The 18,525-nt window shown below is 44.0% G+C and overlaps 1 pseudogene; it reads right to left on the bottom strand.

The window, feature by feature from the left end:
- Positions 1 to 18,525, bottom strand: part of LOC115463701 — a 750,344-nt pseudogene that overhangs the window by 611,044 nt on the left and 120,775 nt on the right.

An 18,525-nucleotide genomic window follows, 5' to 3' on the forward strand; every position in this document is an offset into this window, starting at 1 on the left:
CATATGCAGCACCTATGATTGGTCCAGGGTAGAGGAAAGGTGGATGCTCACAACAGCCTATAAAACCCTGCTGCAGACAAAGGAACTCTGAACAACCAGGCATATTTGGAGAGAGAGAGTGTTTCAGATCCATCATCCAATGGCCTATGGTTTTTCCCAAGGGAGTTTTACTTCCCCCCCCCCCCTTGAGAAAAACTAATTCTCTATAGCTATGAATCTTTCATTCACTCATTCTTTCTCTGCTTTCTCTCTATTCTGTGACCTTTGTGTAAATCTCTATCAAAATTAATTCTTACGTATTTAATTGACAAAGAGACAAATTTCTGAGGAACATGAGGGATGGTAAAAAAAACCACATTTATCATTCAGGGGCATGAGTTCTGTTTAATCAAAGCTGATACTGTATCTGGACAAGCATAGAAGGGTATCGTCAGCATATGCCGATAACTTAAATTCTTGATTGCCAAAGGAAACTCAATATATATCCTTATGCTGATGATAGCAGCCAAAAGAGGTTTAAGCACCAGGTTGAATAATAGAGGAGAAATTGGATAACTTCAGTGAGTCCCTTTATTGAGTCAAGTGAATAGAGGAGATGGGCTGGGGAATAAGAATGTTGAGGGAGAACAAATAGTGAGGGAAACTGAGTCTACAGGATTTGTATGTAAGGACCAGAAGTTTAAAGAGAATGCGCTGATAAATTGGAAGCCAGTGATATTTATGAAATAATGGTGATATGTGGTCATGACAATGAGCATGACAGAGTATCGAATGGCTGTATTTTGGAGAGATTGAAGAATTCTAATGGAAGTCTGTGTGCAGTTGAGGTATATGGTATTGCAGTAGGAAAAGATAAGGGAGTGAACAGTATTGGTGCTAAAATAATGGCAAATAGCATGGAGCTGTCAGAGTATAAAGAACCCTGTTTTACAAACAGTAGAAATGTGAGGTGAAAATGATAGGTGTTGGTTAAGTATGACCCCGAGGTACCTAAATGAATCAACCAGATGAATAGAAGATCCAAGAAGATGATGCGGAGTATAGGGGCTGTAAGACCCCTTGAGAACAAGTCTGTGATTGGAAAGCCAGTCAGAGATGAGTTGCAGACAATCCTGGCAGGGTTATAGGGATCAGTAGAGTATGATAGGACAAGATCACATTCAAAACATTTATATGTTTTTTTTTCTCCAGTGTGCATTCGTTAATGAATTCTGAGTTGATATTTTTGAGTGAAATTTTTACCACATTCAGAACATTTATATGGTATTTCTCCAGTGTGGATTCCTCCGTGAATTCTTAGTTTACCTTTTTGATTGAAGCTTTTACCACATTCAGAACATTTATATGGTTTTTCTCCAGTGTGGATTCTTTCATGAAGTCTGAGTTTACCTTTTTGATTGAAGCTTTTACCACATTCAGAACATTTATATGGTTTTTCTCCAGTGTGGCTTCTTTCATGAATTCTGAGATCACGTTTTTGATTGAAGCTTTTACCACATTCAGAACATTTATATGGTTTTTCTCCAGTGTGGATTCTTTCATGAATTCTAAGGGAAGCTTTTTGATTGAAGCTTTTACCACATTCAGAACATTTATATGGTTTTTCTCCAGTGTGGATTCTTTCATGAATTCTAAGGTAAGCTTTTTGAGTGAAGCTTTTACCACATTCAGAACATTTATATGGTTTTTCTCCAGTGTGGATTCTTTCATGTTTGCTGAGATTACCTATTCGACTGAAGTTTTTACCACATTCAGAACATTTATATGGTGTTTCTCCGGTGTGGCTTCGTTCATGAATTCTGAGGTCACTTTTTTGAATAAAGCTTTTACCACATTCAGAACATTTATATGGTTTTTCTCCAGTGTGGATTCTTTCATGAATTCTAAGGTAAGCTTTTTGATTGAAGCTTTTACCACATTCAGAACATTTATATGGTTTTTCTCCAGTGTGGGTTCTTTCATGAATTCTAAGGGAGTTTTTTTGAGTGAAGCTTTTATCACATACTAAACACTGAAATAGCTTAGCTCCCATAAGGTGCATTTGATGCACTTGTTTTTTACTAAAGCTGATTAATTCATGTCTTCCCAGGTCATATACCTGATGTACTGAACATTTTGATTGTTCTCTTTCTTTGGGAACTTTTTGTGATTTATATGCACAAGATCTGTCAGACTCCGTACACTGGAACGGCTTGTCTTGTCTTTGAAATGTTTTTTGTCCCGTCAGGTTTGACTTCCCAGTGAACATTTCCTCACATGTAGTGCTCTGATAAAGTCTCTCTGTACTGATTCTCTGATTTTGTCCGAGATTTGGGCAGTTGGTGGAATTTCTCTCTTGTTCAGTACATACATTCGATTTCTCTCCTTTTAGGGTATTTTCTTTTGCGCTAGTTGGTCTTATGCTACTAATATCTCTCACATTATCACCTGAAGGATCTGGGTTGTCTCTGGAGAGGTCTTTGTATTTCCATTCCTCCCTTTGCTGCCCATTGCACAGATTCATTCTCTTACTGCCAAATCCATCATCTGTTGGATAAAAATGGAAGTATATATATAAACTATACAGCTACTGAGTAAGACATACTTGGAGGGGCATAATCGAACACGAACGCCCATCTCCGAGGACGGGTATGCAAAGGGGCAGGACAGACCGTAAAGTCGAAAAAGATGGGCGTCCATCTTTTGTTTCGATAATACGGTTGGTGCCGGGCAAATGCATCGGATTTGTGCGGATTTGAGCTAGGCGGTATCGGTTTTCAGCGATAATGGAAACCGAAGACGCCCAGCTCAAAAATGAACAACTCCAAGGCATTTGGTGTTGGGAGGGGCCAGGATTCGTAGTGCACTGGTCCCCCTCACATGCCAGGACACCAACTGGGCACCCTAGGGGGCACTTGTAAAAAGTAACAAAAAAAATTAAAATACCTCCCAAGTCCATAGCTCCCTTACCTTGGGTGCTGAGCCCCCCAAATCCTCCCCAAAACCCACTCCCCACAACTCTACACCATTACAATAGCACTTATGGGTGAACGGAGGCACCTAGATGTGGGTACAGTGGGTTTTGGGGGCGGTTTGGAGGGCTCCCATTTACCACCACAAGTGTAACAGGTAGGGAGGGGATGGGCCAGGTCCACTTGCGTGAAGTGCACTGCACCCATTAACAACTTCTCCAGGGACTTGCATACTGCTGTGATGGAGCTAGGTATGACATTTGAGGCTGGCATACAGGCTGGAAAAAAAAGTTTTTAAAGTTCTTTTTTTGGTGGAAGGGGGTTAGTGACCACTGGGGGAGTCAGGGGAGGTCATCACCGATTCCCTCCAGTGGTCATCTGGACAGTTGGGGCACTTTTTTGGGACATGTTCGTGAAAAAAATAAAGGGTCCAAAAAAAGCGGCCCAAATTCTTGCTTCTGCCGCCCTTCTTTTTTCCATTATTGGCCGAGCGCGCCCATCTCTCCTCGGCCGATAAACATGCCCCAGTCCCTCCTTCTCCACATCTCCAACATGCCCCTGTCAACTTTGTTCGTTCCCAAGACAGACTGCAGACTGGAGCTTTCGATTATACCGATTTGGGCGCCCATGAGAGAAAGGCGCCCATCTCCCGATTTGGGTCGAAATATGGGCATCTTTCTCTTTCAAAAATAAGCTCTATAAGCAAATATGCCCACAGGAGTCTTTAAACACATTTGTTTGTAGACAGGTGTAACTGAGAAATGGCACAAGAAAAGACATAAATAGACCATCCTGATCTCATCCTCTGCTTCTGGACAGCCCATCCTCCCCTTTGCTATAGAATCCCACCTCTCTTCACCCCGGAGCTCTTAACCTCCCTCTCCAAATCTTCCTGACTCCCAACATGGATACTAGTGGTCACACTTTTTTTTTCCTCTCCCGCTGCTTCCTTACAGGGACTACATACCACCATCCTTTTTTTTACTCCCCCCCCCCCCCCCCCCCCATCTTCTATCCCATCCTGCCTCCATCCATTCTGCTAATACCATGTTCAGTCATTCTGCCTCACTCCCACCTTCTACTGCTATCCTTCCTACATCCTTTCCTTCTGGAGTCACCAATTTGGCCATCTTTCCTCATTCTTCCTGTTGATCCCAGTGGGGGCTGTCGTTCCTCCAGCCTCTTACAGTAAGACCATCCTGCCTGCCTCTTTCATTCAGGCAGCACTGTGCATCTCACACAAAACAAAGCCCACAAACTACTGAGAGAGGCCCGAAATAGTAAGCGATACAAGAAGGATTACAAAAACTGATAAAGGATGAGACAGAGTAGGTGGCATAGGCGTAGTTTGACTGTTTCATTTTGGGGGGCAAAAAATGGGCGGAGCATATTAGCATATCATTTGCATATATACATATGCAAATGAATATGCTAATATGGAGGAAGGAAATGAAATTTACAGGCAAAATATCACAGATGCACATTTCAAAAAGCTGACATTTCAATTAATAAATTATGAATAAAATAAACTATTATTTACCTTTGTTGTCTGATCATGTAGTTTTTCTATTCGCTTTGATCCCAGTGTCTTCTGTTTTATGCAGTGTCTTCTTTCCAGTAGGCTTCCCTCTGCTCCCCACCCTCCCAGTCCCATCCATCTCTTGCTCCTTCCCTCTGCTCCCCACCCTTCCCAGTCCCATCCATCTTCTGTTCCTTCCCTCTGCTCACCATCCCTCCGTCCCATCCATCTCTTGCTCCTTCCCTCTGCTGTGCCTGACCTCTCCAAATCCCATCCATCTCCTGGTCCATCCCTCTGCTTCCCCACCCCTCGCAGTCCCATCCATCTCTTGCTCCTTCCCTCTGCTCCCCACCCCTCCCAGTCCCAACCATCTCTTGCTCCTTCCCGCTGCTCCCCACCCCTCCCAGTCCCATCCATCTCCTGCTCCTTCCCTCTGCTCACCTCCTTTCCCAGTCCAATCCAATTCCTGGTCCTTCCCTCTGCTCCCCACCCACCCCTCCCAGTCCCATCCATCTCTTGCTCCTTCCCACCCCTCCCAGTCCCATCCATCTCCTGCTCCTTCCCACTGCTTCCCACCCTCCCAGTCCCATCCATCTCCTGCTCCTTCCCACCCTCCCAGTCCCATCCATCTGCTGCTCCTTCCCACTGCTTCCCACCCTCCCAGTCCCATCCATCTCTTGCTCCTTCCCTCTGCTCCCCACCCCTCCCAGTACTATCCATCTCCCCACCCCTCCCCCCCGCGCGAGGTCCAAGATGGTGACTCCGTTTACCCCCTCTCTTCCTCCCTCCCTCCCTCCGGCGCAGGCAGCAGTCTTTTCCAGCGTTCCTGGCAGCTGTAGCGATATACACGCTGCCTTCGGTCTGCCCCGGAAGCCTTCTCTTCAAGTTCCTGTTCCCACCTATGCGGGAACAGGAACTTGAAGAGAAGGCTTCGGGGCAGAGCCAAAGGCAGCGTGTACAACGCTACCGCTGCCAGGAACGCTGGAAAAGACTGCTGCCTGCGCCGGAGGGAGGGAGGAAGAGAGAGGAGTAGACGGAGACGCTCCTCTCCGTCCGCTTGGCTTCCCTGCCCTCTCTGTCTGCGTCCCGCCCGAAAGGAAATGACGTCAGAGGAAGGCGGGACGCAGATAGAGAGGGCAGGGAAGCCAATCGGACGGAGAGGAGCGCGTGCCTGCATGTGTGTTTTTTTTTTTTTTTTACTTTTTTTTTTTTTTTAAACTAATGGCGCGGCAGCGCCTCGCGTCGTTTGGGGGGGCACTGCCCCCCCTCGCCCCCCCCAGTCTACGCCTATGGTAGGTGGCGAAAGAAAATGAAGGGAAAAGCCAGACAGATATAGGAAAATGGTGATGGAGAGTAAAAGAAAGGAAGAAAAGAAAGGCAAATCAGTTAATGGAAGGAGAAAAATATAAATAAAGGAACTAGAACAAATGCAGTATCCACATGACAAAAGCTTAGAAGCAGGTACCATGATTAAAACACTCATTCTCACTGTGCCTAGTCCAGAGGAATTGTCTTTCTTGTAGGACATGTTTTGGATCAGTTCGTTTCTAGTTTTAATTCAAGCTACATAGTAACATAGTAGATGACGGCAGAAAAAGACCTGCACGGTCCATCCAGTCTGCCCAACAAGATAAACTCATATGTGCTACTTTTTGTGTATACCCTACTTTGATTTGTACCTGTGCTCTTCAGGGCACAGACAGTATAAGTCTGCCAGGCACTAGCCCCGCCTCCCAACCACCAGCCCCACGTCCCACCACCAGTTCTGGCACAGACCGTATAAGTCTGCCCAGCACTATCCCCGCCTCCCAACCACCAGTCCGGCCTCCCACCACTGGCTCTGGCACAGACTGTATAAGTCTGCCCAGCACCATCCCCGCCTCCGGCTCTGCCACCCAATCTCAGCTAAGCTCCTTAGGATCCATTCCTTCTGAACAGGATTCCTTTGTTTATCCCACGCATGTTTGAATTCTGTTACCGTTTTCATTTCCACCACCTCCCGCGGGAGGGCATTCCAAGCATCCACTACTCTCTCCGTGAAAAAAATACTTCCTGTCATTTTTCTTGAGTCTGCCCCCCTTCAATCTCATTTCATGTCCTCTCATTCTACCGCCTTCGCATCTCCGGAAAAGGTTCTTTTGCAGATTAATACCTTTCAAATATTTGAACGTCTGTATCATATTACCCCTGTTTCTCCTTTCCTCCAGGGTATACATGTTCAGGTCAGCAAGTCTCTCCTCATACGTCTTGTAACGCAAATCCCATACCATTCTCGTAGCTTTTCTTTGCACCGCTTCAATTCTTTTTACATTCTTAGCAAGATACAGCCTCCAAAACTGAACACAATACTCTAGGTGGAGCCTCACCAACGATTTATACAGGGGCATCAACACCCCCTTTCTTCTGCTGGTCACACCTCTCTCTATACAGCCCAACAACCTTCTAGCTACGGCCACAGCCTTGTCACACTGTTTCGTCGCCTTCAAATCCTCAGATACTATCACCCCAAGATCCCTCTCCCCGTCCGTACTTTCCCCGCCTAACACATACGTCTCCCGTGGATTTCTATTCCCTAAGTGCATCACTTTGCATTTCTTCGCATTGAATTTTAATTGCCAAACCTTAGACCATTCTTCTAGCTTCTGTAGGTCCTTTTTCATGTTTTCCACTCCCTCCCGGGTGTCCACTCTGTTACAGATCTTAGTATCATCCGCAAATAGGCAAACTTTACCTTCTAACCCTTCAGCTACATCACCTGTTTGATGTAGCTCCTCACATGTGTCTGTGGCGGTCAAATTTCCTCTTTCCTTAGATCCCTGAGGCTCAGAACCAAATCCCTCTTGCCCAAATCGGATTAAAATGTCAGGTTTGTCATTGTGGGAGCCTGTTATAGGAAAAAGATAGTAAAATATGTTAAAAAAAAAAAAGTTACCACATGGCCTATAAGTTTTCATAGCCACTTCCACTGGTACAGAACCAGAAAAGAGGGGTACAGCTCTGTTGTGGATACTGCTACTCCATAAACATAATGGAAATCTCTGTTATCAGGAGGTTTTTTTTTTATATAGACTGTTGTTCATCTATTTACTGTAGATCAGAAATGAGATTCTGTCTGTCATCACCAACTGGAAATCTGCTAAATCATTTTGATTCTATGACAGGAATGGGAGAGATCTTCAGCCTGCATTGGAGGACACTAAAAACAATTTTCAGTCCACTAACTGATTAAGTAACCACATAAATTCAGAACAGCAAAAAGCTAAATTTGACCAGATACTGGTCTGAATATCGGCTGGTGCCCTTTTACAAATTTTCAAATAATTGGTTTCTAAATGGATATCTACGCTTAACCAGATCCTCAAATAAGGTCTGATATAGGCAAATGCTTGGTCAGGAGTATATTGGAAACATAAATGCAAGGTAACCAACTAAAAGACAGGTGGGCTGAATGTAAAGATGTACAGGGAAGATATGATGTCAAATGTGCTACCAAATAACGCAGTACCCAATTATACAGAGCCCTACAAACAGCATTATGCTTTGAATGTAATAAGTGCAAAGATCTCAAAACTGCTGAAATATAGTCCTGTATGACATCTAAAATTTAATGTGAGCACTTGCAAAGTGAGACATATAGCCAGGAAATAGTAATCCAGACTATAACATGATGACTCTTAGGAGTCACCACCTAGGAAAAGGATCTAGGTGTCATCATTGATACATTGAAACCCTCTGTTCAGTGTGCAGTGATGGTCAAGAAAACAAATAGAATGATTATGAATTATTAGGAGAGGAATGGAGAATAAAAAAAGAACAACATAAAGCCTGACCAATTTACTTCAATTCGTTGAAGGAGTAAACAAACGTGTGGACAAAGGGGAGCTGGTTGATATTGTGTATCTGGATTTTCAAAAGGCGTTTGACAAGGTACCTCATGAAAGGCTACAGAGGAAATTGGAGGGTCATGGGATAGGAGGAAATGTCTTATTGTGGATTAAAAACTGGTTGAAGGATTGGAAACAGAGAGTGGGGTTAAATGGGCAGTATTCACAATGGAGAAGGGTAGTTAGTGGGGTTCCTCCTCAGGGGTCTGTGCTAGGACCACTGCTTTTTAATATATTTATAAATGATTTAGAGATGGGAGTAACTAGCGAGGTAATTAAATTTGCTGATGACACAAAGTTATTCAAAGTCGTTAACTCGCAACAGGATTGTCAAAAATTACAAGAGGACCTTACGAGACTGGGAGACTGGGCGGCTAAATGGCAGATGACGTTTAATGTGAGCAAGTGCAAAGTGATGCATGTGGGAAAAAAGAACCCGAATTATAGCTACGTCATGCAAGGTTCCACTTTAGGAGTTATGGACCAAGAAAGGGATCTGGGTGTCGTCATCGATAACACACTGAAACCTTCTGCTCAGTGTGCTGCTGCGGCTAGGAAAGCGAATAGAATGTTGGGTATTATTAGGAAAGGTATGGAAAACAGGTGTGAGGATGTTATAATGCCGTTGTATTGCTCCATGGTGCGACCGCACCTTGAGTATTGTGTTCAATTCTGGTCGCCGCATCTCAAGAAAGATATAGTAGAATTGGAAAAGGTGCAGCGAAGGGCGACTAAAATGATAGTGGGGATGGGACAACTTCCCTATGAAGAAAGACTAAGGAGGCTAGGGCTATTCAGCTTGGAGAAGAGACGGCTGAGGGGAGACATGATAGAGGTATATAAAACAATGAGTGCAGTGGAACAGGTGGATGTGAAGCGTCTGTTCACGCTTTCCAAAAATACTAGGACTAGGGGGCATGCGATTAAACTACAGTGTAGTAAATTTAAAACAAATCGGAGAAAAGATTTCTTCACCCAACGTGTAATTAAACTCTGGAATTCATTGCCGGAAAATGTGGTGAAGGCGGTTAGCTTAGCAGAGTTTAAAAAGGGGTTGGACGGTTTCCTAAAGGACAAGTCCATAAACCGCTACTAAACGGACTTGGAAAAATCCAAAATCCCAGGAATAACATGTATAGAATGTTTGTACGTTTGGGAAGCTTGCCAGGTGCCCTTGGCCTGGATTGGCCGCTGTCGTGGACAAGATGCTGGGCTCGATGGACCCTTGGTCTTTTCCCAGTATGGCATTACTTATGTACTCTATATAGCTCCATAGTGTGACCACACCTTGAATAAATACTGTGCACAATTCTGGTCACATCATCTCAAAAAAAGATACAGCTGAATTTGAAAAGGTACAGAGTAGGGTAATCAAAACGATAAAAGGGATGGAATGACTCCCCTAGGAGGAAAGGTGAAAGAAGTTAGGGCTCTTCAGCTTAGAGATGAGATGGCTAAGGGGTGATATGACAGAAGTCAATAAAATATGAGTGGAGTGAAGGAGGAGAAAAGAGTTTGTGGCCATAGAAGGGCTGAGCCAGGCTTTCCTGCCCCTCCATCAGTGAGGGAGCCTCGTGGTGGACACCATGGGTGATGTTTGCAGCCTTGGAGCACCGAGGAGCAATGATGGAGCTTGTCTCTGGTGTTGATTTGCTGGAGGTGTGTGGAACTCTTTTTTGAACAGTAAGTTGTAGTTATTTTTTGCTCTAGTTATTAAAATGAGGAATAGGAAAGTTAAATCTAAAGGTGTGGTTCCCTCAAGTACTCCTCTTCAAGAGATGCCGATTTCTTGGCGGGAAATGACCTGCCAAAGCAGGAGTCTCCACTGAAAGCGGGAGACTTGGCAGGTGTTTCTCAACCCCACGGCACTCAGGGATGAAGGATTTTGCAGGCCTAAGTCATCCACAAGACACCCACCTCCGTCATGTACCTCCTCCATCTCTACAGACAGCCTACTTCATCCAAAGTTAGGAAACAGACAGTAGGAGAAAGAGAGGGGGATGATGGCCTCTTATCCCACTAATACTGATTTCCTAAATGGTCCTAGCTGACCTTACTAAAGATGGACAGTAGGAATTTTATACTTACTTGTTACAGAAAGGCGAGTCTGTTCAACCATCGTTGGTTCAGGATAATCCATGAAGGGGATAGCATCCTCTTGTTTAACACTCAATGAGAACACAGAGGTTACAACTGGAAGGTCTGTTGTTAGAAAACATGTCAAGAATCAAGGATCAGATAATATTAAATTAGGAAATGGATTTTAAGTCTCCAAAGGCCTCTTTTACTAAGCCACCCTAGTGATTCCTGGTGCGGCAAATCAGAGGAAGCCCATAAGAATTGAATGGGCTTCCTTTCATTTGCCACGCTGGGAATCGCAAGCGCAGTTTAATAAAAGAATCCCCAAATGTTTGATGTGAATGACCCATCTCCTGTGAACTGAAAATGCAGAGCTCTTTAAATCCAAAACATTTACTTACTCTTCATGGGGTCATCTGGGTTTTTGATTCCTTCCCACTCAAAGTGTTGAATGAAATATTTCTCATCTTTCTTTTTAACTTTGAATATAACATCCGGATTAGCAATTGAATAACCTGTTAATAAATAGAAAAATGACACTTAAATTATAATCTTCTCCGACATCGGGTTACACATTCTACAATATAGTTGACGTGTCATGCCCTTATACAGAAGTTCTAGTATGGCACCAGCTTTCAAATGTCAGGTGCCCATGGTATCTAGTACCTGTGATTTTTCCAACACTGATTTCATAATGTGCCTGTGCGGTAGATGACAAAAAAGACGTATTTACCTCGAGACATGAGGATGTCATGAATCTCCTTGATGACCTTCTTGTAAAGCTCCTTCTGCCATTCTCCCAGAATGTTCCACTCCACATCCAAGAAATAAGCAGCAACATCCTTGAATGTGACTGATGCCTGGAACAGCAAACAGGACACCCTCAGTCAATTTTTCATTATCATGTTTGAGTAATAGACCTCCATTAGTGAGATGAGATCTCCTGTAGATTATAGTAGGAAGAGAGCTCTGTTCTCCAGCTATCTACTGTTGTGGATAGGTTTCCTGGTTCCTAGTGATAAAGAGAAAATCTTACATGTTGGCTAACTCAGACGTTGGAAGGAAAAGCAACGGGAATCAGCACGTGTGGATCAGAAAAGAAGTGACAGTTCTTTATGTCAAAAATAATATAACCACCACAAAAAAAAAGAGGGAACCACTCAATATAATAATTATGGGGAAAAATAGAAATCCACAATATAAATGCCAACAAAATATTAATTATATATCACTAAATATTAAATCAGTTAAAGGTTGTTACATTTTTGTTGTACTCATGTATATCAAGAGACTATTAGTATATTCCATGACACAGGATCAATAAAGATAATGAGTGGAATGGAAAGGGTCGATGTGGAGCGTCTGTTTACGCTTTCCAAAAATACTAGGACAAGGGGGCAAGCGATTAAGCTGCAGTGTAGTAAATTTAGAACGAATCAGAGGAAATTTTTCTTCACTCAATGCGTAGTTAGACTCTGGAATTTGTTGCCGGAAAAAGTGATTAAGACAGTTGAATTAGCAGAATTTAAAAAAGGGTTGGATGGCTTCCTGGAGGAAAAGGCCATAGAACGTTATTGAATGGACGTGGGAAAAATCCACTATTTCTGGGATGGGCGGGACAAATTGTTTGTTCTCTTGGCTGCTGTCGGAGACAGGGTGCTGGGCTCGATGGACCCTTGCTGTGTCCCAGCACGGCGATAATGTACTTATGTAAGTCTCATAATCATTGATGAAACCCAGACAACTTGACTGCAGTTCCTTCTGAGATAAATGTTTGATTGAAACCCAGAGAGTTCAACTGCAGCTTTTTCTGAGATAAGTCTTTAAATATTTTTGGAAAGTTTGATTAATTGGACTTGGTATTCACTATGGGCATGAGGACCAGTTGTACATCCCAATGCTCAAGTTGGGCATAGATCCGAACTACTCTAGAACACTGCATGCATTTTAAGGGAACACCTCTATAGTTATAGTTTATAAAAAATTGCTGCACTGCTAAGACTAACTCACAGATCGCAGCAGTGTGCATGTACAAAAATAAAATAAAATGCATAGAAAAAGAAAAGAACCACAATATATTAATATGAAAGGAATTCACGCACACATCATGCTCAAAGAGTAAAGGTAGGGTTGAGCAGAAAGAAGAGAACAGTACAGAGGCTGGAGAGGAAGTGGAAGAACAGGAGAAAACGGATGATAGCATACAGGACAGCCGCGGACAGTGCGGAGCTAAAGGGGGCAGGAAGTTACAACGTGAAGAGGGCAGCGAAAAAAGAATGCACAATCTCTTATTAATTCTAGCTAGGCGAACCTAGGACTAGGCAGGACTAGCTGGTGGTCATTTAATGATCAAAGGAGACGGACTGGAGAGTATGGGATGGTAAGAGAGGATAAGTAATGTGGGAGCCCAAATCTGTAGGCCTTGAATTTAAGTGTTAAAAATTTTAAGATTGTGTGCTGTTGGATGGTGAGCCAGTGGTATTTCTTAAGTAATGGAGTGACTCGCCCACACCTGTCCCATGGCCATGCCTGGCCACGCCTTTTCAGATCTGCGTGGAAACACTTAGGCGCTATTCTATAAATGGACGCTGTCATGGGATATACTAGCAGTCTCTTAGTATATACGAGCGCAACATAAACTGAATAAAATATAAATAATTTAATATTTAGTGATATGTAATTAATATTTTGTTGGGTTTTATATTGTGGAAAAATAGTATCAAAGCAGGTGAAATGCAGGGGGCATGGGGAAAGAAGGAGGTGCAGTGGGCCGTCTTTAGACCTCTGATTAAGATGAAGAAACTGGGCAGAGATCTGGCTGATGTCAAACAAAAGGTGGGAATGAAGGAGGAAGCATTGGTAGGCGACTTTAACCTGCTGAATGTGGATTGCAGTATCCTGTCTACAGGGCAGGCAGGCTCTAGGCATGGACCAGGTGACCACTGGCTCAGGATGCCAAGTCTGCCTCACCTGGTCCCCTGCAGCGACCATTCCCTACTCCCAGCTAACAGAAGCATCTCCCAGCCCTCACTTATCTCTTTCTTCCCCCCCCCCCTCGAGTCAGGTAACCCCTCTCTTTTGGCCATCTCCCCCCTTCCCTCCCCCATCACGATCCACTAGCTTCCTCTTCTCTCTCAACCACCCAGCTCCTGTGATCTGACAACTCTCCTTTCTCTCAAACCTCTCAACCCCCATGATCTAGAAGGTTCTCCTCTCCCCCAGTCTACCTTTAAACCCACTTCTCATCTCTCTAGGCAGCTGGTAGCATTAGTAATTTGCATAAAGCTGCCTGTGCTAGTCCCAGAGCCTTCCCTTTATTGAGTCCCACCCCCTCCCACATAATTTCTGTTTACATAAGAGCTGAATGAAGCCAAGGGGAAAGCTCTGGATAGATTGGGGAGGGGAAGGGGTATTGCTGGGTCCACGGGGGCATGAATAAAAGAGGAGAGCTGCCAGAATGCAGGGGCTGGGGAAGGGATTGAAAAACAGGAAAGCTGCCAGATGGGCGAGTGAGAGGGGGGAAGTTGCTGGATAGGAGGGCATGAATGAGAGAGAGAAGCTGCTTGGCTGCAGGGGGGTTTGAGAAAGGAGAAAGCTTTGGATCGCAGGGGCCAGGAGGGGGTTGAGAGAAGCCAGCTGCTGGACTGAGGGGGGATGGGGGCAGTTGAGAGGCCAGCTGATGAACTACAAAGAGTGGAGAAGTTTGAGAGAGGGGCAGCTGCTGGATTGCGCGAAGGTGGGGCATAGTTGAGAGAGGGGGAAGCTGCCATATCACAGAAGGAGATTGAGAAAGGGGGGGAGCTCCTGGACTGTGGGCACAGGAGTCTGAAAGAGGGGGGATACCTGACCCAGGAATGGGGAAGGGAAGAGAGAAGGAGAGATGTTCAATCCAGAGGCAGAAGGGAGAGAGAGGGAGAGAGAGATGTTGAACCTTGGCCAAAGGGGAAGGAATATGGAGGGAGTGATGTTGGACCCAGAGGCAGAGACGAGGAAGGGATGGAAGAAAGAAAGAATGAGAGATGTTGGACCCTGGGACAGAGGAGAGGACCAGGTGGAAGGAAGAGGAGAGGGAGGAATGGAGAAAAGAGAAGAGGAGAGATGTTGGACCCAGGGGCAGAGGGAAGGAGGAAATGAAGATGGTGGACCTGGGGGAATATAGGGAGATCAAAAGGAGATGTTGGAAATGGAAGGGGAGGTGAATCAAAGATACAAGGGCAGATGCTGGATTTTTTTTTTTTTTTTGGGGGGGGGGGGGGAGTTGAATACGTATATGAGGACATAGGAAGGTAGAGGAAAGATGTTGAACACAGAGAGGTAAATGGGGAGAAACTAGCCATGGGGAGAGATAGGAAATTAGTTCAGGTGCTGGATATGGGGAGAAATCAGGAGAGTGAAAATGGTAGACATGTGGGAAATGGGTACTGGGGGACAGAGAGGAGATTCTGAACATCAGAAGGTACAGGGAGATGGAAGAAGACACTGAACACAGGATAAGGGGAACATAGGAAGATGTTGAACACAAGGGCACAGACAGATGGTGGGAAGATGCTGGACACTGGGGAGCATATGGAGGCAGGTGGATATAGGAAGAGTAGAGAGATGCAGGACATGGAAGGAAACACAGAGATGGAAGGGAAATATTGGACATGGGGCATAGGAAAATTGATACGAGATGCTGGACATTGGGAGGGATAAGGAAAGAGCACAGAGGCTGGATGTGGGAGGTGGGAATTGAAAGAGAGGAGATGCTGAGCACAGAGGGAATAGTGAGATACAGAGAGAGATGCTAGAGGTGAAAGAGAAAGATGTTGGACACAAGGAGAAGATAGAAAGAGGGAGAAACTGAAAATGGGGGGTGGGAAGAGAGAGAGAAATATTGGGCATGGAGGGATAGGAAAAGAGGGGAAATGCTGGCAGAGGCAGAGAGAACAAGAAAGGGAAGATGCTATATGCAGGAAAATGAGGGGGAAATTCTGGACAGAGGAGAGAAGGGGAAGGTACTAAAAGGAAAGTGATGGGGAATGGAGGCTAGGATGAGGAAAATAAATTAAAATTTGTAGGTAGATGCAGTGAAAAAGGGAAATTGGGAGGAGGAGTGAAATCTTAGTGAGTAGAGAGAGAAAATTAAATGGAAGCAAGCTGAGAGGTAAAGATCAATGTCTAAGATAGATGTAGGAAAAAAAAGTGAGGAAGACACAGAAGAGATGTATCAGATGGACTGGAGACCCTGGCAAGTGAATTAAGAGAAGGTAAAGGAAAGCAGAAACCAAACAATAAAGGTATAAAAATATATTTTCAATTAAGTGATTTTTGGTTTTTGGAATTTACATCTGCTCACTTTATATTTTGCATAGTGCAGGAGTAAGTACATCTCCTATATCTCTGATGGTGTACTACATGCAAGGTTTCTTGAGAATACAGTTTAATTTGTTGTGTATATATTTCTAGTTTTAATTTGTGGTCAATTATTCTGTGGTCTCTGAGGTTCTATCTATATTTTAAGTGTGCAACAGAGACCAGTTATTTTGTTTGCACAGAGATTCTATGTAGGGATGTTTAGTAATCCAACTTGTTTAGTTTTCCCAGTAGCTGTAGAGCAGGGGTGATCAACCTGCGGCCTTGAGACCATGGGAAGTATACACAGAACAAGTCATTAACCAGAGTTTTGCCATTTTAAATACTGCACTTTGTACATATTTTCAGAATTCCCACTCCAACAGTTTGATTCCATTGTTTTTACTTAAATGTTTATTTATTTATTACAGAAGGTCTATGGCGCTCTGGGCATTTCCAGTCTGCTAGAAACAGCACCGACATTCATGTGGCCCTGTTGTGTATTATGGTTTCCCATTCCTTTTCTAGAGCCTTCTTCAAAATGGTGCCACTGACCCCTAATAAAGCCTTCTGTTCATCAGTAGCTACTTTTAGCACTCTATGGAACAGACACAAAAAAAGGGAAAAATACCCGATCAAGCGACCTAAGAATGGTTGCATAAAAAAAGAAAGAAAACTTAGAAAACGAAAAAAACCTACGAAACAAAGGACTAAAGGTTTTGTTTGGTTTTTAAACGAACACCTGAAAAGGGTAAAAACGAACTCGTTTGAAGAAGAAAAGAGAACTTCCACTCCGAAGGCCTGGAAAACGTGAAGCGCTGAAGACAGAACTCAGTGTCTCCTCAGAGGCGGAAAAGAAAGGAGGAGCGTGACCGCGCGACAGGCAGGAAATTGTGTTCGCGCATGCGCACTACCGGCGCCTCACGCGGTAGAACACTCCAGAAGAGACTTCTGTGATTTTTTTACTAAAATCCTCCGGGGCCGACGTGACGTCACCCACACGTGAGAATATCAGCCTGCTTGTCCTCGGAGTACATGGTGTATGTAACCCTTCTGATGAGAAAATATGCAGGATTCTGGTGTATGCATTCCTTCTGATGAGAAATATACTACTGCTGGATCTAAGTGTATACAGCCCCTCTGAGAAGAAATGCAGCTGGATCGAGGTGCTTGCAGCTCTTCAAGAAAGATTTGGACATGTATTACTGTATTGTATAGAACAGTGTGTAAAAATGAGCAAAATGTGCAAAAGTGAGGTGCTGCTGTTTCTAACAATTTTTAATGCTGTTTTACTGATTTCAAATTTTATGTTATATGTTCATATGGGAAGTTTTCAAATAAATGACATTTCTGTCAAATAAAAAAATAATTCACACACTTAGGCATAAACATTTTTAAGTATTTTTTTTACAGAGCACTATCTTTATTGTCATCATAAAGAAAAAAGCAGGCATCCAGTGCTCCAGTGAAAACCACAATACAGCTTTGGAAATAACAAAGCAGCTTCTGATGTATTGACAAATATATTTTAAAAATAACCTTCCCCTTCTTCACAGACCCTCAAAAATTCCACCTGCCCCCACAACTCCTCTTAGACCTTCCCCCACCCTCCCCTAGTAAGAGAGAATGCAAATCTACTTTGCTATTGTTTTTGACAAACTGGAGATGGCTGCTGCAGGGGGAACTGTCATACTGTCTCCTTGGACCAGATAAGCTCATCCCATGTCCCCTCATTTAACCTCAAAGAGATAAGAGTTTTCAGTTTTGGCACAGTATAAGTCATCACAAGAGTAAAATATAAGAAAGCCAGTGGACTGCATTAGGGGATAATAGCCCATTTAGTTATGTTTAAACAAAAGACATCTGCATGAAACAAAATATTTATTTTTTTAAATATTTTTGTATGTTTAAATCATTTTTATTCAGATAACCACAAGATAGTTCAGTACAAACCAGCAATTGTTCCTAACAAAGATATTCCTATTCAACCTCACCCCCCCCTCCCCTCCCTCTCCGCCCCCCCCCCGGGAAGCCACCTCCCATCCCATGCCCTCCCCCCCCTTTCCCCCCAGCACAAGAGTCTAATCTTCAGCCCCTTTCTATGCCATTGGCTATGGTACAACTAGTTTAAGATTTTACTCCTTGCTAGAGGTTGCAGCGTGTCCCAAAAGTTTGCCCATGTCTTTTGTAGCTGCTTGCCCTCTTTGGATGAGAAATCCAAGATTCCACACCTTTCCAGCTTCAGAAACTCGATCATTTGTATTCTCCAGGCTCCTACGGATGGTGCCTTGTTCTCTCGCCAATGAAGCAATATAGTTCTTTTCCCCATCAACATCGCTCTCTGCAAAAACGAGTGAAAACCCGGGAGAGTCGGTTTTGCGTATTTGTACTTCCCAAAGAGAATCAGAGGGTGTCTCTGGATTGTGCGGCCCCAGCATCTCTTTATCTCACTTAGGATACAGGCCCAAAGCTGCAAAACATGCGGACAAAACCAGAACATATGTCCAAGTGTGGCTGGGGCTTGGCCGCACCACAGGCATGCATCTGATCCACCAAAGCCTGCCTTGAAAGCTCTTGCCGGCGATAAATAATCTGAGAGCAAATTTGTACTGCAGCTCCCAGTAGGGAGTGAAGACAGAAGTTCTTTGTATGGCAGACAGGAAGCTGCACAGGATCTCTCCTGTGACGTCAGACCTCAGATCTTTTGCCCAGCTTTGTGCCCTGGTGCGAAAGTCTATGTCCTCTGTCAAATCTTGTA

Source organism: Microcaecilia unicolor, chromosome 2, assembly GCF_901765095.1.
Source record: "Microcaecilia unicolor chromosome 2, aMicUni1.1, whole genome shotgun sequence".
In the NCBI taxonomy this organism is placed as follows: Eukaryota; Metazoa; Chordata; class Amphibia; order Gymnophiona; family Siphonopidae; genus Microcaecilia; species Microcaecilia unicolor.